This window comes from Petaurus breviceps, unplaced genomic scaffold (genome assembly GCF_028583685.1).
Source record: "Petaurus breviceps papuanus isolate PSGF00001 unplaced genomic scaffold, PetGlider_PUasm1.0 90762, whole genome shotgun sequence".
NCBI classification, from domain to species: domain Eukaryota; kingdom Metazoa; phylum Chordata; class Mammalia; order Diprotodontia; family Petauridae; genus Petaurus; species Petaurus breviceps.
Window position 1 is genome coordinate 10019640 of NW_027187339.1, and position 23448 is coordinate 10043087.

Below are 23448 nucleotides of genomic sequence, written 5' to 3' on the forward strand. Positions count from 1 at the left end.
TAAAACTTAGACTCATGTTGCCGTACCCGAGCACCTTAAAGGCCACATGTGGCCTCGAGGCCGTAGGCACTTGCACTAATACTATTCCCTGATCTGCTATTATGTGGCACCCAAGATGGATTCTCTCCCTACTTTTCATTCCCAAAAGTCTCTTTCACATCAAGAAAATCCATGTCAGCAAACTGCTGAATTTTGGGACAAGGTCTGATCAGTGATTTCCTCAGTTTAATGTCTCAATGGCACAGTAAAAGGTTACACAGGTGAAAAACAGGGAATGAGGCATAACGGTAGGGATGCAGCTTGTATGGGTCACTAACAACTGATGTTATCTCCCATCGAATCTGTAAGAACCAGCAGCAGGCAAACCCTGGACTGGAGATCTGGCCAGGCTGATTGTCCCTGGTTTGGCAAGGCAGGGTATGATTGAAATAAACTGTTTTCTTCTGCTGCTGAGGTGTTCACAGGTCCTTGTGAACCTAGGAACTCCTAACCCATGGCATTGGAATGAGAGTGAGGCCTACTTTGTCTCCAGGTCCCTCATTGGCACTTTTGCTGCTGCTTAGAATCACACGGTATCCACTAAAATTAGAAAGTACTAGATGCTTCCTCTTGAGTCCAGATAATTGTGGCATCCCCCCTTTTCCTGGACCATCTTACTTTGTATAGTGCCCTAGCCCAGGGACTAAAGTTATCTGTGTTCCAGGCATGGTCCTGGGTTCAACGATGCTGACCCTAACACAAGCTGTTTAGACCCCCCTCAGAGTTAGGGGTTAAGAAAATTTTCCTCGCTCTTGAATCAGAAATGATAAGTCCGTTAGCTTACCTCTTTTCCACCCTATGAGGAGGGCAATATAGTAAGTTTATGTAGGATAGATGGAAAATAACAGCAGCCCAGGGAGTGCTCTGGGTCATAGTCCTCAAACTTCCAGTTATGGACCGGAAATACTTTACTATACGGTCATATTTCCCTGGAGGCCTGATTCAGAAAGGTCATCACTGCCTGGAGTAACCATAACCCTGTAGTTTATGTGGACTGAGAGAAAAACAAGCTGGAGGAGACCGGATTTAAACGGGTACCTTTACTTTTCTGAACCTGTTCCCTTGTCTATAAGAGGAAATCTAAGGGATGCTGGGAAACGTAGGTCATGTTTAAGGTAATGTATGTTAGGGATGAGAATGTTACAGATATAAAACATCACCAGTTTTCAGATGAATTCCAAAATGGGCTTTCTTTATGTTAAATCTGACCATGGAGAGGCTCTCTAGGCAAGGCTCTATCTTCTGTATATTCTATAAAGAAATCAGCACATGAGCAATAGTTAACAAACTTTCTTCCTTCATGGTCTATCTCAGGTACTGCTTTACCCATTAAATTTTTTCTGATCTGCCCCTGGCAAGACACTTCTCCATTCTGGAATCTCTCATGCTACTTCTTAAGCTTCTCCCATTTACTAATCTAGACTCAAACTCACATTATAGTTGTTTCTATATGACTTTACCCTACTAGCTCCTTGAGGAGAGGGGTGGCATTACTTTTTCATCTATACGTCTGATGCATGGTAGACACCTTACATTTGTTGAATGGGATTGTTCAATGATAGTCCTAGTCAATAATGATAGTAAACATTTATGTAGTATTTTGTCATTGTTCCTTTATCATTTCAGTCACATCCAACTTTCCATGACCCCGTTTTAGGGTTTTCTTGGCAAAGATACTGCAGGAGGGTTACCCTTTCCTTTTTCAATTCATTTTACAGATGAGGAAACTGAGGCAGTTACGTGACTTGCCCAGGGTCACACAGCTAGTAAGTATCTGAGGTTGGATTTGAACTCACAAAGATGAGTCTTTCTGATTCCAAGCACTTGTAATGTAAGGTGGACAAGTAAGTCTACCTTACCACCTAACTGCCCCTATATAGTGTTTACTATGTGCCAGACACCGTGCTAAGTACTTTACAATTATCTCATTTAATGTTCACAACTCTGTGAGGGAGGTGCTATTATTATTCCCATTTTAGAGATAAAAAATCACTGAAGCAGACAGAGGAGAAGTAACTTGCCCAAGGTCATACAACTAAGAAATATCTGAGGCTGGATTTGAACTCAGGCTCCAGGCCTGGCATTCTGTTCACTGCACCACCATTGCTTCCAGCTGTGGAATTCTATTAAGCTTCTATTAAGCTCTCCAAGACACCTCTCTGCCTCAGATTGAGTGCCATTGGTCAGACTGTGTTTAGTGCATTATTTATTTTGAATAGTTATATTTTACAGGAATTCATCATACAGGGATTATGTTCTCTTTCTTGATTTCTCTTGCATTATGTTATTGCTGCTGAGTCTTTTTAGTCATGTCCAACTCTCTGTGACCTCTTTTGGGGTACTGGAGGGGTTTGCCATTTCCTTCTCCAGCTCATTTTATAGATAAGGAACTGAGGCAAACAGAGTTAAGTGACTTGCCCAGGGACACACAGCTACTAAGTGTCTGAGGCCAAATTTGAACTCAGGTCCTCTTGATTCCAGGATTGTTGCTCTATATGTTATACCACCTCAATGTCTCTTGTCTTCTGAATGCTTGCTAAATGTTAATTGATAATAATCTGGGATAATGCAAAGCAGTGAGGGGCAGCCCATGTTTCCTGTCATCCCATCAAAGGGAAGCAGCTGTATGGTAGTGGAAAGGGCTCTAACTTGAAAATCTAAAGGCCTGGGCCAGGGGTGGAGAACCTGAAACCTCAAATTCAGTCAAAGGGTCACACTTAAGGGCCTAGAGGGCCACGTGTGGCCTTGAGGCAGCAGGTTTCCTACCCCTGTCCTGGGCTCACGCTTTTTGACTTTGGACAAATGACTTGAAATTTTAGATACTAAGTCAGTCGACAAGCATGAATTAACTATTTAAGTTTCCACCTCTGTCCAAAGGGATTGATGATAAAAAGAATTCAATTCAACAAGCATTTATTGAGGGCCTACTGTATGCCAGACACTGTACTTAGCTCTGAGGTTATAAAGACCAAAAATGTGAATAGCTTTTGCCTTCAAGCGTCTCACAGAATCTCATAAACTACAAAGGTTTCTCTAGATGACATTGTTTGTTGACCAAAAAAAATTTTTTTTTAAATTTTCTTTACTAGTGCAGGCCCTCTATTCATTAGTAATGAATAAAGAACTAGCCTTGAAACCAGGATGACCTTGTTTCATGTCCCGTCTCTGACACACAAGTAGCTGTGAGGCCTTGGGTAAGACCTATACTCTCAGTGGTCAAACTCAAATAGAAACACAAACCATACTTGAGGATCTCTGCAGTCACACATTGACTTAGAAATCCACATAGTCATGGCATCTATGTTTTATTATATTTCTATTTATTTTGTTAAATATTCCACAATGACATTTTAACCTAGTTCTGACAAGCACTGGGGAGTGTTTGTGGACTGATTTGACTCTTCTATTCTGGGAAACACTCCAAAACCCTAGGTTACAAGAAGATTGACAGTCTGCTTTGGTAGACAGGTTCCTCACTTGGGAGTTCTTAGTAAGTATAAAATCATGGGATCAGTCCTTATCCCTATAGAGCTACTTAAAAAAAAAAAGCTGGAAAGTGATGCTTAAAAGTGAATGCCTTTGTTGTTGTTTAAGGATTAAGAAGAAGCAAATATTTAGGTGTTTGGGTTAGAAGAAGGATGTTTATAGATGATCTAAACTCACATATTTTCATGGTTCATACAAATTTATAGGGGCCCCAGGACACCAGAATTATTTGTCACAATAGTTTAAAAAGAATTTTATGTTTTTTTTCAGTTTTGTAATTTTATTCGTTTTCTATTTCTTTCCTTTCTTTTACCTTCTCTTTTCTTCTTCTTCCTTTCTTCTTCTTTTCTTCTCTCTCCCTCTGTCTCTGTCTCTCTCTGTCTCTCTCTCTCTCTCTCTCTTACTCTGTCCCTCTCTCTTTTCCCAAGACAGTAACTAAATTTTTCATGTGCCTACTTGCCTGGATCTCACCCCTCAGGTCTGATTGCTGCTTTTTTAATGAGCCCAGCTTTTAGGCCTCTTACTCTTTAAAAAAAAAAAAAGACAGAGACTGGATAAAGCTTGCTGTTAATGAACTGTCAAATCTATTCAAGCTTTTGAAGTTCAGAAACCAGGAATGTTAGGGAAGTGTGATCATGGGCTTTTGCATTTGATAAGTAATTACATTACTGCCAAACCTGTAGTAATCACTAGGAAAAACCCTAAGCAACCTTCCTGTAGCAGCAAACTAATTCTGCAGCCCTTGACACATGAAAGACTTGCTAATTAATTAATGGCCCTTGGGAATGTTCAGGGACAAGGATGTTGTTTCCTGCTTTGCTCCTGAAAGATTGACTTTCCTACAAACCCTTACCCTCTGTTGAACCTTCCTTAGAAAGGGCAATGGGACAGCCTTGGCCATTCCTTGCCCACAACTACTTGAATCCTTGTCCCCACCTTTTCAAGTAATTCAGATGTGAGGAGCAAGTATTAAAGCCCCAGGTGGAGTGAAATTGTGTTGTTTCTACCCATATCATACCAAACATACCCATCCTCTGAGACCTCTGCTGTGAGCTTTATCTTACCAGGTCTCCAGGCCACCTCTGCACAATACTGTTAGTGACTCATCTCTTTCTCCTTATGGGTTTTTTTCCCCATTAGAATTAAGCTGTTTGAGGACAAGGACTGTCTTGCTTGCTTGTACTTGTAAGAACAGCCCTGAGCACAGTGTCTGGTACATAATAAGCTCCTAATAAACACAACATCTAGGCAGCTAGGTGGTTCACTGATTAGAAAGCTGGGCTTGGAATCAGGAAGACCCCAGTTTGCCATTTTACCTCAGACACTGACTAGCTGGGTGACCCCTAGGCAAGTCACATAACTTCTGTCCGCCTCAATTTCCTCATGTGGGAAATGGGGATGATAATAGCGCCTACCTGGCATGGATGTTGTGAGGATCTAATGAGATTAACAGACATAAAGGACTTGGAACAATTTGAATACTTATTACAAGCGTTTATTATTATCTGCCTATCTAACCATCTTTCAAGATCTAGATCACATCCAGGAATAATACTTTATCTATCTATCAGCTATCTATCCTATCAATCTGTCCATTTATCTATCTACCTACCTGTCTATCCATCTTTCAAGGTCTAGATCATATCTTGGAACAATGCTCCATCCATCCATCCTTCCGTCCGTCCGTCCCTCCATCCATCCGTCTGTCCGTCCCTCCATCCGTCCGTCTGTCTGTCCGACCGTCCGTCCGTCTTCCAGTCTGTCTGTCTGTCTATCATCTATCCATACCTTTCAAGGCCTAGCCCATGTCCAGCACAGGGCCAGACACACAGTAGAAGCTTAATAAATACTTGTTGACTGACTGACATTGCACCTCCTCCTCCAAGCTTTCCCAAACTACTCTAGTACTTGTCTCCTCCATCTAACCATAAATCATGGAATTAAGGCCAGTCTTTTTGGGTTGTTTCTTTCCATCTTCAATAAATATTTTTTGGAGGATTAGACACTGGCCCAAACAGGCAGTCCTGGAGCCTGGACAAGCATATTATGGGAATTCAGAACAGGAACTGGCTGCTGTCTGTTCTCCCGAGCCCATCCTAGGACTCTGGGTGGCATGCGGAGGGGCTCGGAAGGATGCCCTAAGACTGTCTGCAAGGCTAAAGGTGAGTGGAAGGCCGAAATGGAGCAAACCGTTATCAGAGGAAACAGAAACAAGACTCCACCTCCTGCCTGCCTGGGATGGGGTGGGGGAGTTAGAAATTCCGCTGGGCACCAGCTACGCAGCTTAAAGAAACTTGGTTTCAGACACAATTTCATCCTCTCCGGCTTCTGCTTGCAGCGGCACCTAGGGCTTGAAAGGACTTTATTTTGGCTGCAGCCTCCCTTTTAAAACCTTGCTGTCTTCAGAGCGGGCGGACCGTGCAGGGGTAGAAGCCTCCAGCAGCAGCAGCAGGAGCTAATAGGAAGAATTGCAAAGAGGGGAAAAGCCACAGCCTCGGCTTCCTACCTCGGAGCTGTGCGAGGTGAGGGTGGGAGGGAACTGCCTCCGACTCCGCCCTCTCCCGCCCCCCGCAGCTCGGATGAGGGGCGGGACTAGGGGCGGGGGAGGCCGGGCCCCGCCCCCAGAGGCTCAGAACTCCTCCCCCAAGCTCCCTTGTGAGGGGGGCGGGGGAGCTGGATGATTTGGGACCGGGAGGAGGAGGAGGAGCAGTGTGAGTAGCCGCTGTATGAGGGGGATGGGATGGCTGGGGGCTTGCTTGTGGTCCTTGGGCCTTCCCGGGGAGTAGGGACTGGGGTCCTGATCTTAAGGCACCTACCCCTCCTTCAGGACTCCCCCATCCCTAGGGAGCCTGCACCTGCCCGGGGCTTCGCAAAGATGCAGAAGAGGTTACCCAAAGGCCCCGGCGGGGACCACTGGAAGGACAGCGACCCCCGTGTCCGTTCTCTGGGACCCCTACGTTCCCTTGCCGTCCCTGGGCCCCGGCCTGCAGTTCTGTAAGAGGCAGGGGCTGGAGAGGGGCGCCGAGTTTCCTCCCCCCGGCCTGGAGCTCCCCACACCCCGGGAGCCCCGCCAGGTGTCGGCAGGAGCCCCGCATTGGCTTATCGCCGCATGCAGGAGCTGTGGGAACTTGCCGGGCCGGGGGAGGGGGCGGGCCGAGCCAGGTGGAGTGGAGTCTCCTCCCCCGGACAGGTGTGAGCCGAGGGTGCGTGCATCCCTACCGGGCCAGTCTTAGGGCGAGCAAAGGGCAGGGCTGGGCTGGCTTTTGAGCAGCTGCTTATTTACCGCTAGGATCACAGCTCTGTGTGCCCAGTCTGGCTGGGAGGACCCTGGGGTGAGTGTGGGTGGTGTGACTTGATAAAGCCTACTTGGCTTGGACTTAGGTCAGTTTATCAGAAGGCCAAATGGCATGACTAGGCAGTAAACCCACTGAGGTCAGGTGAGCAAACATGGAGTTTCAACCTAGTACTGAGAACAAAGGAACCAGGACGACTTTGGGGGGGGGGGGCGGTACCCAAGCAATGCAAACTCTCGGTCTCCTTTCTTCTCTCCTATCCTACCCCCCTCCCACTTCCCCATTCATTCCATTGTGCAGTGAGAGACCACCAAGACTGGCAGAGATACAGAAGAGGATGTTCTGTATCCTGGAGTCAGATAGTTCCTTTTCTGAAACTAACTTCATAGCTCCCTAAAGAACCAGCTTCCAAGGCTGCTCAGACTGTACATGAGCTTCCTGTAGGGGACATGTTTAGGATTGATTTCAATACTTTCAAAGAATTTATAGCAATAATTGGGGGCGAGGTGGGAAGGAGAATAGTAGTGTTGCTTCTGCTGAACAGAGGAACAGTCACTGGCAAAAAGTCATAGATGCTCCCCCCCACCCCTGCAAAGAATAGAATAGAGGGGTCTTTATTTTTTTCTCTCTCCGTGCACAGGGGCCCTTCCATAACTCTGCCTCTGTGATAGAAGTGGATGGCATTGCCGAATTCTTTCCCAGATTCAGTGGTGCTGACCTTGGGGCCCGAGCCCCTGGTCAGACAAGAATTTGTGACTCAACAGTTAGGACACCTTCCTTCTCTCTCTTCTCCAGTGAGCCTGTCCTTGAAATTCATGCCTCCCTTGGACAGGGGCTCTTCATGAAGCCCAGGCAGCAACAGTTCATTCATTTGTCCATTTAATCATTGATTCATTCAATACACATTCATTTATTGAGATCCCACTGCACTGAGGTACTACCAACTGTTTTAAAAATTAGACACTGACCCAGAGATAGCCAGTCTTATGAGCTTTGGAGTTCTCCAGCTTAAAGGGAACTAATTAATTAAATTAATAAGTAGCATTTTCTCAACATTCTTTTAAGAGTGACTGTAAATTGAAAGAGGTTGTAAATATTTTATTGCTTCAGATGTAGTAGACAACCAGCAAACACATAGAGAAGTGGGTTTATGTGGTGTAAATGTTCTTGAATGGATTGATCGGTGTCCTCAGATTTTTGCAGTTCAGAGTTGTGAATTAACATAGGCACAGTTATCATCCCTCATGTGTTTGTCTACCAATTTCCTGTGTGTGTCCAGTCTTTCTACAGATACATTTGTGTAAGAGTACCAACCGGATTGATGTGTAGATTGCAATATATTTTATTATTCATGCATTTGCTTTGCTATATGTCTACTTGTCATATTGTTATTCTTTTGCCTTATTACTGAGTAAATGATTATATTTAAAATCTAAAAAAAAAATTAGACACCGAGAATATAGAGTCATCAATAAGACAGGGCTCTTTTCCTCCGAATTTACAGTCTAATAGGAGGACAAAGTCTCGTAGGAGGGTCACTGACTAGGGCTATACCTGAATAACTGTATCTGTCAACTTATTCATCTGACAACAGTTTTAATAATAACTGACCTTCAGGTAACTAACGTTTTCAGAGTGGCCTACATAGATAATCTGATTTGAACCTCACAGCTTGTGAGGCAGGTATAACAGATATGGTCCCAATTTTCAGATGAGGAAACTGAGCCTCAGAAAAGTTAAAGATTTGCCTATGATCACACAGCTAGTGCTGGGGGGATGGGGGTGGATTTTAACTGAAGTCTTCCTGATTCCTCAGTTGGACATGTTACTTACCAGGTTGAGGTACCTCTCTTCCAGCTACCCAAATCTCTTGATGCTTTAATAATCAATTTTTACATCCTAAAATCCTTTAAATCACTTTAAAAATACACTAGTTTTCAAATAAATTCCTTTAAACCTATTTCTAAACTAAATTCCTTAAGGGATGAAGACTGAAGACAGTAGTTGCTGAGCTGTCAAGACAGAGTTTGGAGCAGAATAGCCAAAATTTTATTTGGTGAGCTGCTGCCTTCGGCAGTTTCTGTGGCTTAACAGAAACCCCAGTTTCAAATAGGTTGACTGATTCCAGCTCAGAGTAAGAGAGGCGCTTCCAGGGAGTTCTGTTGCAAATCTGGTAATCTCCTGAAATATGAAGCACCAGATTTATGATTCTGTTTTTCACCAACTGTGTTTGTTGTAAGTGTTTGCAGGATAAGAAGGAAAACATTGTTGGGAAACATATGACGGATGTATGTAGGTAGGCTGAAGTTCTGGTCAGTAACATCTGGTGGGGACTGGAGAGCAGGGAAAAAACATTGTGACTGTGAAATAAGTGACCCAAAATGTAAATTAAAAAAATAAGCCCAGAGGTGAAAAGCTCAACTAAAATAGAATGAAAACATTCCTAAGAGTGCCTCTGAGAGAATCAAAGGAATAAAAGCTAAAAACTAATTGGGAGGGAAAGATCGTGAGTAACTAAGAGAGGGAAGTAGTTGAAATGTTTTTAGGTATTTTCATGTCTCTAATTGAATTTACATTAGGATTCATGGTGGAACTCACTTCATTAGAAAGGTGGGGGACTACAGGTGAAGAATATTATATCTATCCTCAGACTAAGTGGATATGTTGGTTAGTTGGGCTGAACTGCCTCTTCAGTCCCCATCTCTTACTTTTTGTTACAAGGAATGTCTCACTGAGTAGGCTGGAGGATGGATATATTCAAAAATGAAGGCTATTAAAAACAAAAGATAACCAAGTCAAATTAATTTTTTAAAAGGATTCATAATGTTAATGAACACAGACTATATACTAATGGGTTTTAATGACGATGGCTACAGAATATATGCCATACACTGAAAGGATTTGTTGGAAGAGGAGCAAGAAAGAAAATTCTACTGGGGCCAGTCTGAGTGTGCAGACAGACAGAAGGGAAATGGGTGCTGAAACTAAATCCTGGTCAGCCATCAGAGAGTACCCATAAAGGGATTCCTGGATATTTGTTGTATTTGTCCTTCATTCTCAAAGAGGTCCATGATTTCAGGGAGATGATGACATGACTAGCGGTTGATTTGAGGGAGGGAGGGCTGCGCAAGGTCACCAGCCTCACTTTCTCCTCCAGAGCCAACTGGGTCCAGTGACCAGATATTCATCAGGACCCCTGGAGATGGCCTGGTGGTATTTAGAGAAGCTCTTGTCCCTTCTCGTGCTGGAGATGATCTTTTACTACAATCATAAAGGATCTCCAAAGCGTGTGTATGTGTGTGTCAGTGGTTCTTCTCTCCTGCCTTTTTCACATTCAGAACTTCATCCCTTTTGTTTCTATTTAAGGTAAAGGAATAATAGTTGATGTTTATATATAGTGGTTCCTCACAACTAACCTGTGAGTTTGATAATATAAAGATAGCTAAGTGTTGCAGTGGAGAGAAAGTTCAGCCTGAAGTCAGGAAGACTCATCTTCCTGAGTTTAAATCTGACCTCAGACACTCACTAGCTGTGTGATCCTGGGCAAATCACTTAACTCTGCCTCAGTTTCCTCATTTGTAAAATGAGCTGGATAAGGAAACAGTAAACTACTCCAGTACCTTTGCCAAGAAAACCCCAAATGGGATCCACAGGGAGTCTAATATAACTGAAAAATGATTGAACAAAGGTGGTATAAGTATGATTTTCCTCACTTTAAAGATGAGGAAACAGGCCCAGAGTCTTGACCAGGGTCACATAGGTAGTACATGTCAAAGCTGAGATCTGAACCCATGTCTTCTGGAGTTCAAGTCCAAACCTCTTTACTTTGCTATAGATCACACTGACAATTTAATGACTAGGGTTTGTCCTTGCCCCACATTCTTGCTTCTAAGTGACTCATGTAAGGAATTTGCATCTCTTTCGTAGAAGAGACTAGGAGCAGCTACTCTGAGTACCCACAGAGACCCACTGAAGGGGTGACTTTTAAACAAATAGGGCAGGAAAGGTGGGCCTTACCAGAATTCTGCCCAGGGGTTGAAGCTACATCCAAACTGTGTCGAAGAAAGAACATAAACTTGGTAGACAGACAGAAGGGGCATGGGAGTGGAAAACATTTCTGAACTCACCTAACCTACATTCAAATGAAATTTTGATTCACTGGAATTATAGTCTTCAATTAATTTGGTTTCCCCCCTTTTAGTAATAAAGCCCTTAGAGTGCCTACTCTCCCATGTAGGTCTCCCCAACTTATCCTATAGTAGAAGTCCTCTGTCATCAGCATTCACTCAAAACTGTAGTTCACAAACCCCTGCAAATATCTATCTATCTATCTATCTATCTATCTATCTATCTATCTATCTATCTATCTATCTATCTATATATATATATATATATATATATTTTAAGCAATCGGGGTTAAGTAACTTGCTCAAGGTTACACGGCCAGTTATTTCTGGGTGTGGTGCTGAGTGTCTGAGCCCGGGATTCGATCTCCAGGGTATCCCAACACTGGAGCCGGTGCTCTTACTTGCTGAGCAAATATCTATATTTTTAAATGAAACAGTTGGGATACATTTTGTGGCGGCTTGGGGGTCCGACAACCAGGGTGAAGTGATTTGCCCAGACAAGTGACAGCTAGTAAGTGTCAGGCATCTGAGGCCTATTTTCCCTTCTGTCAGTCTGCACACACAGACTGGCCCCAGTACAATTTTCTTTGTTTCTCTCTCCTGAAGACCCAGGCCCTCCTGTGTTCTATCCACTTTTAGCCACCCCAGGATACATTTGAAAGAATGCAAAAGACATTTGATCAACAGTACAGCAAAAATAGATCTCTCCAGGCTCACTTGAACACACCCTTCCGCAGGCTTATACATCACCTTTGAGAGGAGGGCATACCCAGAGGCACATTCCTAGAACCTATGTGACCTGGCCATTCACACTTCTATTGCTAAAGGATCCTTTGGTGAAGTCATTACACTATAATCATTGTACTGATTTCCTCAGGGACTCATGTCTCCTCTCTACTGAGAGTTTCTTATGATGTTTTAGTTGTTGTCTGTTCTTCTCTTTGGACTCTACTCCCACTTGCTAAGATGTAGTGATTAGAAAACCTCTCCCTGACAAGGATAGTCAGACATTTCTTTTACTTCATTCTTAAGCTTGTGAGCCACATTTTTATCTTTATCCTGAGTGACCAACAAAAACCAGTCACCGCACCTCCAGGCTAAGCTTACTTATTCTTTTGTTTGGTTATTTCTGCTCCCGATTTTAGGTCTGTGGGTGCAAACAACTATCTGATTTAAGATTAGAAAATTCCCATAATTACAGTTTAACCCCTGATGGGAATCATATGTCCTCAAGGCCTATTCTAGGAATTCTGGCAAGAAAAAAAAAAATCCAGAGGACTGTGAGGAGGCTCCCTCCCAGCATCTTCCCAGACTGGCATGCAATTGAATAGAACAAAGACAAAAAAGCCAAGAGTAGTAGATGAAGTCATTCTCTTCCATCCTCCTAGCCCATACTTCTGGGTTTGTCATATATATATATGTATATGTGTGTGTGTGTGTATGTATGTGTATATACATACACATATAAGTGAAAAACATAAATATATAAAAATAAATGCTATATATGTTATATAAATAATCTTGTTGCAAAAAAGCCTCTGGCTTTTGCTGTATTCTTTTGCTGTATTGCAATAACAAGTATTGTTGCTGTATCCCTCCTAGAGAAAGAGAAAGTATGATATAATAGAAAGGAACGTTATTGGAAGTCTGGGAACATGGGTTCTGGTCCTGACTGCCACAGATTAGTTTTGTGATTATCAGTGAGCCTCTCAGCTTGAGTTCCCTCAAGTCAAGAAGCATTCATTAAGCACCTACCACCTTCCAGATACTGGGCTAAGTGACAGGGATATATATAAAAAAAAAAAAGGAAAAGACAGTTCCTGTTCTCAAGAAACTCTCAGTCCAGGGGCAGCTAGGTGGTGCAGTGAGTAGAGCACCAGTCCTGGAGTCAGGAGAACCTGAGTTCAAATCCAGCCTCAGACACTTAACACAAAACTAGCCATGTGACCTTGGGCAAGTCACTTAACCCCAATAGCCCTACTTTCTTCCCCCCTTCCAAAAAGAAAAAAAAAAAAAAGAATGTCACAGTCCAGTGAGAGGGATACCATGCAAACCACTATGTACAAACGAGATATTTCCAGGATTAATTGACCATAATCTTAAAAAGAAAGCACTGATATTAAGGGAGGTAGGAAAAGGCTTCCTCTAGAAGGTGAAGGTTTTATGTGGAACTTGAAGTGTAGGAAGCTAGAGGCCAAAATAAGGAGAGAATTCCAGGCAAGAGGAAACCGAGAAAATGCCCAGAATTTGAGATGAAATGTCTTGTTTGCAGAGGCCAGTGACTGGCTACACTGATCTTGGAGCATGTGGGGAATGTGAGGGTGGCTAGGGAAGGTGGGAGGGAGCCATGTTATAAAGGGTTTTAGAAGCTGTAATATTTTCTGTTTAGCCCTAGAGATGATAGGGGGCTGCTGGAGTTAAGGTGTGATACGGTAAGACCTGTACTAGTCCAATGAGCAGTTGGCCTGGACTGTCTTTATGGTTCCTTCCAGGGTTTAACTTTGTAAGATTCAAACAACAAGAAAGGGGTATTAGCTATTTTTTAAATGATCTTAAGTTCATCTTAGGATCAGAATGAGAGCATTGGACTTGGAATCAGGAAGACCTGAATTTAGATCTTTTTTCACTTTCACTTTCTGACTGTGTTATCCTGGCAAAGTCATTTAACCCCTTTCCGCTGCAGTTCCTGCATCTATAAAATGAGAAGAAGAATAAGCCCTGCTCATAGAATTCAGATCTCAATAATTCATTACTTCTCTTTTGTTCCTGTTAGAGCCTTGAAGGGGCAGGAAGATTGGACTTTGAGCGAGTCTCTTCAGCTGAAGTTGGCTGAGATAGACGACAGGAACTAAGTCTTTTATCAGAGGAACAATACTGGCCTTCTTTAAGTACTTTTCCCACTAGGGCAAAGGGCAAATGTGTTTCCAGCAGGGCATTTGCCACTGGGTGGAAAGTCAGACGGCTCCAAGTCTTGTGTCATGATTTGGCATTAACATCTGTCTTTCATATATAGTGTCCACATCTAAGGAGACCCATGTGGAAGTCAGATTGAATCTGGAATATAGTGGGTGTTCTAGGGTAACATTTTTTAAAGTTTTTTTCATTAACAAGCATTTATTTTCTCTCATTTCTTCCTCTTCCACCCCATTAAAAGATTAAAAAAAAAACCCAACCCTTGTGACAAATATGAATAGTCAGTCCAAACCAATCCCCACGTAGGCTATGTCCGAAAAAAATGAAGTATGTCTCATTCTAAATCTTGAATCCATCACTGTTGTGCTGAGAGGTTGGTAGCATGCTTCATCTCGTCTTTTGGAATTGTGGGTGACTGTTCCATCGATCAGAGTTCTAAAGTCTTTCAAGCTGTTTATCTTTACAGTATTATTGTTGTCATAGAAATTTTTCTCCTGGTTTTGCTCACTTCACTCTATATCAGTTCGTACAAGTCTTTCAAAGTTTCCCTGAAACGATTCCTTTTGTCATTTCTTACGATGTAATAATATTCCATTACCATAAGAGACAAAGTTGGAAAGGAGCCGTGTGTACAGAAATATTTATAGCAGCTCTTTTTATAGTAGCAAAAAATTGAAAATTGAATCCATACCCATCAACTGGGGAATGGAGAAACAAGCTATAGATTAGGGACACAGTAGATGGCCCCCACATTTTAAGAAGGGTTAGGATTGATAAGTATAGCATATTCAAGAGAGGATAAACAGGGCGATAGAGGGCCTTGAGTTCATGCTGTGTGGGCATCCATTAAATGAAATGGGGATGTCTAACCTGGCGAAAAGAAGACTCAGTGGAGTAAATGGTAATTATCTTCCAATTTTGTAAGGCAGTCATGCAGAAGAAGGAGTTGACTTGTTCTACTTGATTCCAGAGAGCAGAACTAGGGCCGGTTCTGAGAGGCAGAACGTTGGCCTTGGAGTCAGGGAGACCCAGACAATACTCTGTCCAGGGTGTTCCATTTTTAGGAAGCAAGGAATTCTAGGAGTGAATTTTTATTTCGAGTGATACATACTCAATGTGTGACCTTGGGAAAATTCCTTAACTTCTCTCTCTGCCATCTGGGAAATTCTTTAAGACTATCTGTATCTTTTAAAAACAGTGGATTTTCTTTTGGTAAAGGGAGAGTTACTACACAGATAAAATAACTGGACTGAACCAAAAACCTAAATACAATTAAATTAAGGTTTTATCATTAAAATACCCTGTCTCCTGGGAGGTGAGACTGAGCTGGAATGCCAGTCTAAAAGAGACCCTTTCCCTCTACTGAATGTTTTAATTTCTCCTTCAGTTTATATGTAACAGGTGTTAATAGCAGGTTAAAGTTTATAAACTACTTTACAACATGCTATTTCAATAGGCATCTAGTTGGCACAGAGGATAGAGTGCTGAGTTTGGAATCAGGAAGACCTGAGTTTAAATCTTGCTTCAGATATTCATTTTGTGACTGTGGGCAAGTCAGTGAACCTATCCCAGCCTCTGTTTCCTCATCTGTATGATGGGGATAATCATTTCAACTACATTATAATTCCCAGAAAGAAGCAAAATAACATATGTAAAGCATTTTTGCAAACCAGAAAGCACTATATAATACTAGCTACTATCATCATCATCATCATTATTATTATAAACACATAAGAGTGAGGTCATTTAAGTATTATCATCTCCATTCTTATAGATGGCTACAACTCTAAGAGGTTTAGAGCTGGGGGAGGTGGAGGAAGGACTTTCTAGGCCAACCTTATTTTACATATGAGAAAACCAAACCCCAGGAAAGTTCAATGTATTGCCCAAAGCACAGAAGCAATATGTGGCAAAGCTGGAATTGGAACTTGGATCTTCTAACTCCAAATTCTTCCTTTCTTCCACTGCCTCATGCAGTCCTCCCAAAGTTAAGTGATTTGTCCAAGGTCACACATATACCAGTAGGCAGTACGACTATGGCTCAGCACCTCTGACCCTCTCTGAATCCAGGATTTTACTTTCTTCTCCTTTACCTGGCTGAAAGACCAGTCTCCATTTGCTAAAATGCATGCTTATTTTCGTGAAACCCATTTGTTTCCTTTTGGTAGAGGAGCTAGGAAATGAGTTATTTTTTTTAAACACTCCAAAATTACAGTTGGAAGAATAGAGAACACACTGAGGCAAAAGAAAGGTTGCTTACCCAGAATAGGAGGCTACCTAGTATGGCCCAGGCAGCATGGATTGGCACCCCAAATGGCACCAAGCCCAAGTGAATATGTATTTTTTTCTCTTTTTAGGAACAGAACTCACTCTTTCCTTAGAACTGAAGACCTTACATCATCCCTCAATAAACCATAGGTCCTTATTCTTTGAGATAGCCTTGATCCTTTATTCTTATAAAATATAAAAAAATTTTTAAAGTGACAGTATATACATGACTGTTTTTGTATGCATATATATGTGTATTTACCTATTTACCCATTCTTCCTTCACTATTTTTCTCCTCTAAAACAACATCCAAAGCCAGGAAATTCCGACATCCAGGTATTTGGTTCAATGATTTTTGATCAATCACTAATTTACTGGTTAGCGACCAAGCCTAGCTATTGAATCCAGTGGCTGCCCATGCACAATGCCTGTCCCTGCCATGTGTCAGGGACCTGTTGTAATGCTTTGGAGCCCCATTAGAAATAAAGGAAGCAGGAACTCTTTTTATCAAAGGCTTTCTCCATGAGAATTCTTTTGGTTCCACTAAGGGGTTATTGTTTTGATGCTACAAGGGATTCATGATCTTTTTGGTGTAACTACTCTCTTTACAGGTGCAAATTACAAATCAGGCCTTGTATTTTCATGTCATTGACCTTTCATAAATCATCAGCTAGGGGTCTACCCCAGTTCTCCCCATGCTTAGAAACAAACTTCTTAAGCCCACTATCCCCTCATTCTACAGCCCTGCATCTCTCCTCTGTTTCCTAGCTAAAGTCTTAGAAAAAAAGCAAGATAATCTCATTGCCCTTCCACCTTTCATCCCTTGGCATTCAGGCTTCTAATTTTATCACCCAATTGAAATTGTTCTCTCCAAAGTTACCAATTAAATAAAAATGTATATTATGTGTGTGTATATGTATGCACTCTTAACCATAAAACATGGTGGTCTCTTCATCCTTCTTGTGTAGCATTTGACAGTGTTGATTCATCTCTTCTCTGTGGGCTTTTATGCCTTTGCTGTTTCTTGGTTCTTCTATCTTTCTGATGGTTCCTTCTCAATCTCCTTTGCTGTATTATCTTTCATATCTGTCATGATAATCTCAAGCCCCACCCCAATTTCTCTTTTCTCCACATACTCTTTCATTTGGTATCTCCATCAGGTCCCAGGGGTTTTATTATCAGCTCTATGCAGGTGACTCCCATGTCTATTTATCTAGCTCTAATTACTCTACTGAGTTTCCAGCTCACATGATCAACTGCCTATTGAACATTTCAAATGGAACGTTCTGTGGGCTTCTCAAATTCAACTTGTCCAAAGCAGAACTCATGATCTCCCCCCCCCCACCCAAACCTGCCCCTCTTCTGAAACTCCCTATTTCTGTCAAGGGTATCACCTTCCTTCTAGTCACCAAGGTTTGTAACCTTGAAGTTATATCCTGCTCCTCACTCTCCCTCACCCTATGTAGCCCACCTAATGCTAAATCTTGTTAGTTCTGCCTCCTTGATAACTCTCCTATCTGTCTCCACCATGCTCACACACTAGCTACCCTTAGTTCAGGCTCTCATAATTTCTTACCTGAACAATTGTCATCACCTCCTAATTGGTCTCTCTCCCTTAAGTATCTCTCAAATCCCTCCTCCACCCAAACTGCCAAAGTGATTCTCCTTGATTAAGAACAGGTCTCACTGTAGTACTCCTCTGCCCAATCAACAATCCCCTAGGACCAAGTATAAGTATTTTCCTTTAAAGTCCTTCACAACCAGATTCTTACCTCTCTTTCCAGATTTATTATGTATTACTCTGATCTATGCTAGACTCAGTGGTCCAGCCAGTCTGACCTTCATGCTATTTCTCTCATACAATACTATGTTCAACCTCTGTGCCTTTATACCAACTGCTCCCCATAAATATTCCTTCACCTTTGTCTCTTAGGATACCTGGAGGAAGGGGAATTGGGAAGCATGGCCAGTCATAGGACCTTGGGTCAGTATTTTTATCTGATTCAACAAGCTGATTCTCATTTATGTCAAAAGCCACTCAGTGAATCAAGTAAAAAAACTACTTGAAATAATAAACAAATAACAATAAATTAACAATGACAAATGACAATAAAAAACTTGAAATAATAAGCAAATCATAAACTTTAGCAAAGTTGCAGGATATAAAATAAATCATTGGCATTTCTACATAGTATGAACAATGCCCAGCCGCAAGAGATAGAAAGAGAAATTCCATTTAAAGTTACTGTAAACATTATAAAGTATTTGGGAATCTACCTGCCAAAACAAACCCAGGAACTATATGAACATAATTTCAAAACACTTTTCACACAAATAAAGTCAGATCTAAATAATTGGAAAAACATCAGTTGCTCATGGGTAGGCTGAGCTAATATAATAAAAATGACAGTTCTACCTAAATTAATTTACTTATTCAGTGCCATACCAATCAAACTACCAAAAATTATTTTATAGACCTAGAAAAAATAATAACAAAATTAATCTGGAAGAGCAAAAGGTCCAGCATATCAAGGGAATTAATGAAAAGAAATGTTAGGGAAGGTGGCCTAGCCCAAATCAGATATTAACTTGTATTATAAAGCAGCAATTATCAAAACTACTTAATACTGGCTAAAAAATAGAGGAGTAGATCAGTGGAATATGTTAGGTACACAAGACACAATAGTCAATGACTATAGTATTCTACTGTTTGATAAACCCAGACTCCAGCTTCTGGGATAAGAACTCGCTATTTGACAAAAACTGCTGGGAAAACTGGAAAATAGTATGGCAGAAACTGGGCATAGACCAATATTTTACATCGTATACCAAAATAAAGTCCAAATGGGTACATGACTTAGATATAAAGACTGATACTATAAGTAAATTAAGAGAGCAAGGAATAGTCTACCGATTAGATTTATGGAGAACAGAGGAATTTATAACCAAATAAGAGAGAATATTATGAAATGTAAAATGGATAATTTTGATTACATTAAATTGAAAACTTTTTCACAAACAAAGCCAATGTAACCAAGATTAGGAGGGAAGCAGAAAATTGGGAAAGAATTTTTACAACTAATATCTCTGATAAAGGCCTCATTTCTAAAATATATACAGAACTGAGTCAAAATTTTAAGAATACAAGTCATTCCCCAATTGATACATGGTCAAAGGATATGATCAGGCAGTTTTCAGAGGAAGAAATTAAAACTATCTGTAGACATAGGGAAGAAATGCCCTAAATCACCATTGATTAGAGTAATACAAATCAAAACAACTCTGAGGGGGCCACCAAGTAGCACAGCGAGTAAGAGCACCGGCTTCAGTGTTGGGATGACCTGGAGATCGAATCCCAGGCTCAGATACTCAGCACCACACCCAGAAATAACTGGCCGTGTAACCTTGAGCAAGTTACTTAACTCCGATTGCTTAAAAAAAAAAAAAAACAACTCTGAGGTACCACATCACACCTATCAGATTGACTAACATGACAAGACAGGAAAATTATAAATACTAAGAGAACATGTGGGAAAATTGGAATGCTAATACATTGTCGGAGGAGTTGTGAATTGATCCAACCATCCTGGAGAGCAATTTGGAGTTGTGCCCAAAGAGCTATAAAAATGTGCATACAACTTTTGCCTAGCAATACCACTTCTAGGGATGTATCCCAGAGACATCATAAAAATAGGGAAAGGACCCACATGTATAAAGATATTTATAGCAGCTCTTTTTATGGTGGCCTATAACTGGAAGTTGAGGGGATATCCATTATTTGGGGAATGGCTGAACAAGTTATGGCATATGAAAGTAATACATATATATGTGTATGTATATATATATATGTATATAGGGAGAGAGAGATTTATATAAGAATATACAAGAATTGCTATAAGAAATGATGAGCAGGTAGACTTCAGAAAAACCTAGAAAGACTTATATGAACTGATGCTGAGTGAAATGAGCAGAAACAGAACATTGTGCACAGTAATAGCCACAGTGTTCAATGATTGACTTTGAGAGACTTAGCTCTTCTCAGCAATTCAAGGACCTAAAACAACTCCCAAAAGACTCATGATGGAAAATACCATCCACATCCAGACAAAGAAATATGGAGTCTGAATGCAGATTGAAGCATACTGTTGGCTCTCTTTTTTTGTTTTGTTTTTTTCTTTCCCACAGTTCCTCCCATGCATTCTAATTCTTCTATACGACATGACTAATATGAAAATATGTTTAATAAGAATATATATAGAGAGAGAGCCTATATTGGATTGCACACTCTCTTGGAGAGGGGAAAGAAAATTTAAAACTTATGGAAGTGAATGTTGCAAACTAAAAATAATTAATTTGTTAAAAAAAATCAATTTCCTTTTCTGTTAAAAAAGAAAGCTACTCAAGGTTCTTTGAAAAAGGTAATAGCAGCAATAACTGCATTTGACCATTTGATTATTAATATGAAGCAAAGCAGGGAAACATATGTTCACCAAAGGTATTTGCTACTGTCGTGAAGAGTGTTTCCCAGTTGTTTTTTCCTTGTACTTGGTTGTACTAATTCCATTCAGTCTAATCATATTGCAGTGACTCTTAAATGAGATCTATAATTTCTCAAAAGAATTTCAGTGTGGGGGCAGCTAGGTGGCACAGTGAATAGAGCACTGGCCCTGGAATCAGGAGGACCTGAGTTCAAATCCTGCCTCAGACATTTAACACTTACTAGCTATGTGACTTTGGGCAAGTCAACTCAATTGCCCTGTCTTCCCCCCTCCAAAAAAAAAATTTCTGTGCCTCTGCCCTCGAGGAGTTTACAGTCTAGTCTGGGGAAGACAACATATACATACAGAAAGACAGATCCCATGTGAGAAGGAGGGAAAACATTAGCAGGTGAGGAGAGGGGTATTTGGAAAAAGGCTTTATGTAGTTAAGGGCACTTAAGCTTACCCTTAAAGGAAACACCTCCCCACTAAACCTTTAGAGTAGTGCTTTGGGGAGGGGGTTGTGGAGAAGGGTTATTGAGATGGTTTTTATGCTTGCTGAAATGGGAAATTTAGGGAACAGGGCCTCTGCTAATCCCTTGAGCTTCTCCAAGGAAAGATGCTATATAAATGCAAAATAATAATGCAACAAATCTTTTCATGAAATTATAATCACATAAGGATAAGAAAATGGAATGACTATAAATAGACTCTTATAGGTATGAGACTGAGGAATTGTGGATCCAGACAAATAGCACTTAACAGAAGTGGTTACTTTACAATATGGTCTGGGTTTGAAAAGTTGTTTTGCATTGTACACAGTAACAACAATATTGTTCAGTGAAGAATTGTGAATGATTTAGCTATTCTCAGCAATATAATGATCCAAAACAATCCCAAAGGACTAGTGATGAAGCAGCCTATCTGCCTCTAGAGAGAGAGCTGATATTGATTGAATACAGACTGAAACATGCTATTTTTCACTTTCTTTCTTTCATATTTTTTCCTTTTATTCAAGTCTTCTTGTACAGAATGACCAATATGGAAATGTTTTACATAATTGCACATGGATAGCCTGTATCTGATTGCTTACCCTCTTAGAGAAGGGGGAGAGGAAGGAGGGAGGAAGGGATAGAATTTGGGACTCAAAGCTTTAAATAAAAATGTTTCCCAAAAAAATTTTTTTAATAGTAAAGTCCAAAAAAAATAAAAGGAAAAGAAATCATTTTGAGAGTCAGATTGGAGGAGAGAATGCTGCTAGTTAGAAAGGGTTTATTTTCAAGTCAAGATAGCTCTTCCTTAGTCTCAAGTCTGTACTTTTAAGTCCCTCTTCATTCAATCTCACTAACAACTCTTTTCCAGATGGAGAGAACAGCCAGCGGGAATGGAGACAAGAATCTCCCCAGATCTGTATTCATTTCCTTAGCTTGGAGCTCTGGTTATTCATAGCAAGTGGAGACCTTTCTCTAGGGGTGTGGGAAGTTCTCCAAAAGGAGTTTAAGTGTGAGTCTTCTGTACTTTTCTTTTTTGGTCAGGGAGGACTGTGACCCAGTGACTGTTTACTTGTTCAGATGTCATGTTTTTCACAAGCCTCTTCTTCAGAACCAAGGTTACTATCTTTCTCCCTAAACCTGTTCTGTTTTCTGATTCTTTTCTCTTTGTAGCATCACCAGTCTCGCATATTTGCAGCTATATTATCTTCTTTTTTTCCCCTTTACCTCCCTCATTGAAGTAGTTACCAAGTCCTATAAACTCTCTCTATGTCAGACTTCCCCATTTCACTCTGTTCTCATTAATGCCATCCCAGACACTCAGTACCATCTTTCCAGAGAAGTATAAAAGTTTCCTAAAAGGTTTTCCTTTCTCCTCTTCAACCCCTGCAGTATATCCATCATAACCCTTTTGGACTGCTTGGTGGTTGTCCTTCGTGCTCGAAGAGGACCAAAGTAGCATTACTATGCTGTGTCTGGGTATTGTGTATCCAACTGCGGCTGATCAGACTTATACAAGCTCGGAAAGCTCTACACCAGGCTGACACAAGTAGTCCATATGAACATTTGGAGTGGAGCACATCTTATGTTTCTTTTGAGCTGCGGCAATTCAGCACCTTCTTTGATTCAGGCAAACCCAGTATGGTGGGTCCTGCTGGACTATGTATTTTATGAAGAGATATGCACATTTTAGGGGCGGCTAGGTGGCGTAGTGAATAGAGCACTGGCCCTAGAGTCAGGAGGACCTGAGTTCAAATCCTGCCTCAGACACTTAACACAAAAACTAGCTGTGTGACCTTGGGCAAATCACTTAATCCAATTGCCCTCCAAAAAGCAAAAAAAAAAAAAAAAGATACATGCATTTTATTCCTCCACTCAAAAATTTTCAATGATTCCCTATTGTCTATCAAGTACAAGTTCTTTCTCTGGCATTCAAAACTTTTCCTCACCACTGAAACTTTCCAGCCTTTATCAAACCAATCCCTATCACTTACTCAGTGCTTTAGCCAAACAAGACTATTCTCTGTCCCTCAAACATCCCCTCAACTTTCTTACTTCCAAGCCTTTGTCCAAATTGATCCCCCTGCATAGAGTGCCCTTTCCCCTCTCTCTTTGCCCACTGACTGCCTGCCCAATCTTCAGTGAGCAGCTAAAATGCCTTGTCTTCATTTTGTCTTCCTTGATGTCCCCACGTCAGTTGTGATCTTTTCTTCCTTGAACCTCATATGGAACTTTGTTTCGCATTATCATGTACTTGTTTGTATTGTAGCTTGTTAAATATATATATATATATATATATATATATATATATATATACACATATGTATCATATGTATGTATATACTGTTTTGCC

At 41.1% G+C, this 23448-nt stretch overlaps 1 protein-coding gene across 1 annotated transcript in view; it reads left to right on the forward strand.

The window, feature by feature from the left end:
- Positions 1 to 6135: 6135 nt before the first annotated feature.
- PRXL2A (peroxiredoxin like 2A) overlaps positions 6136 to 23448 on the forward strand; it is a 67292-nt gene continuing 49979 nt past the window's right edge. The window contains exon 1 of the mRNA XM_069068385.1: positions 6136 to 6236. The gene's annotated coding sequence lies outside the window, so the exon portion shown is untranslated. The remainder of the gene's footprint in view (positions 6237 to 23448) is intronic.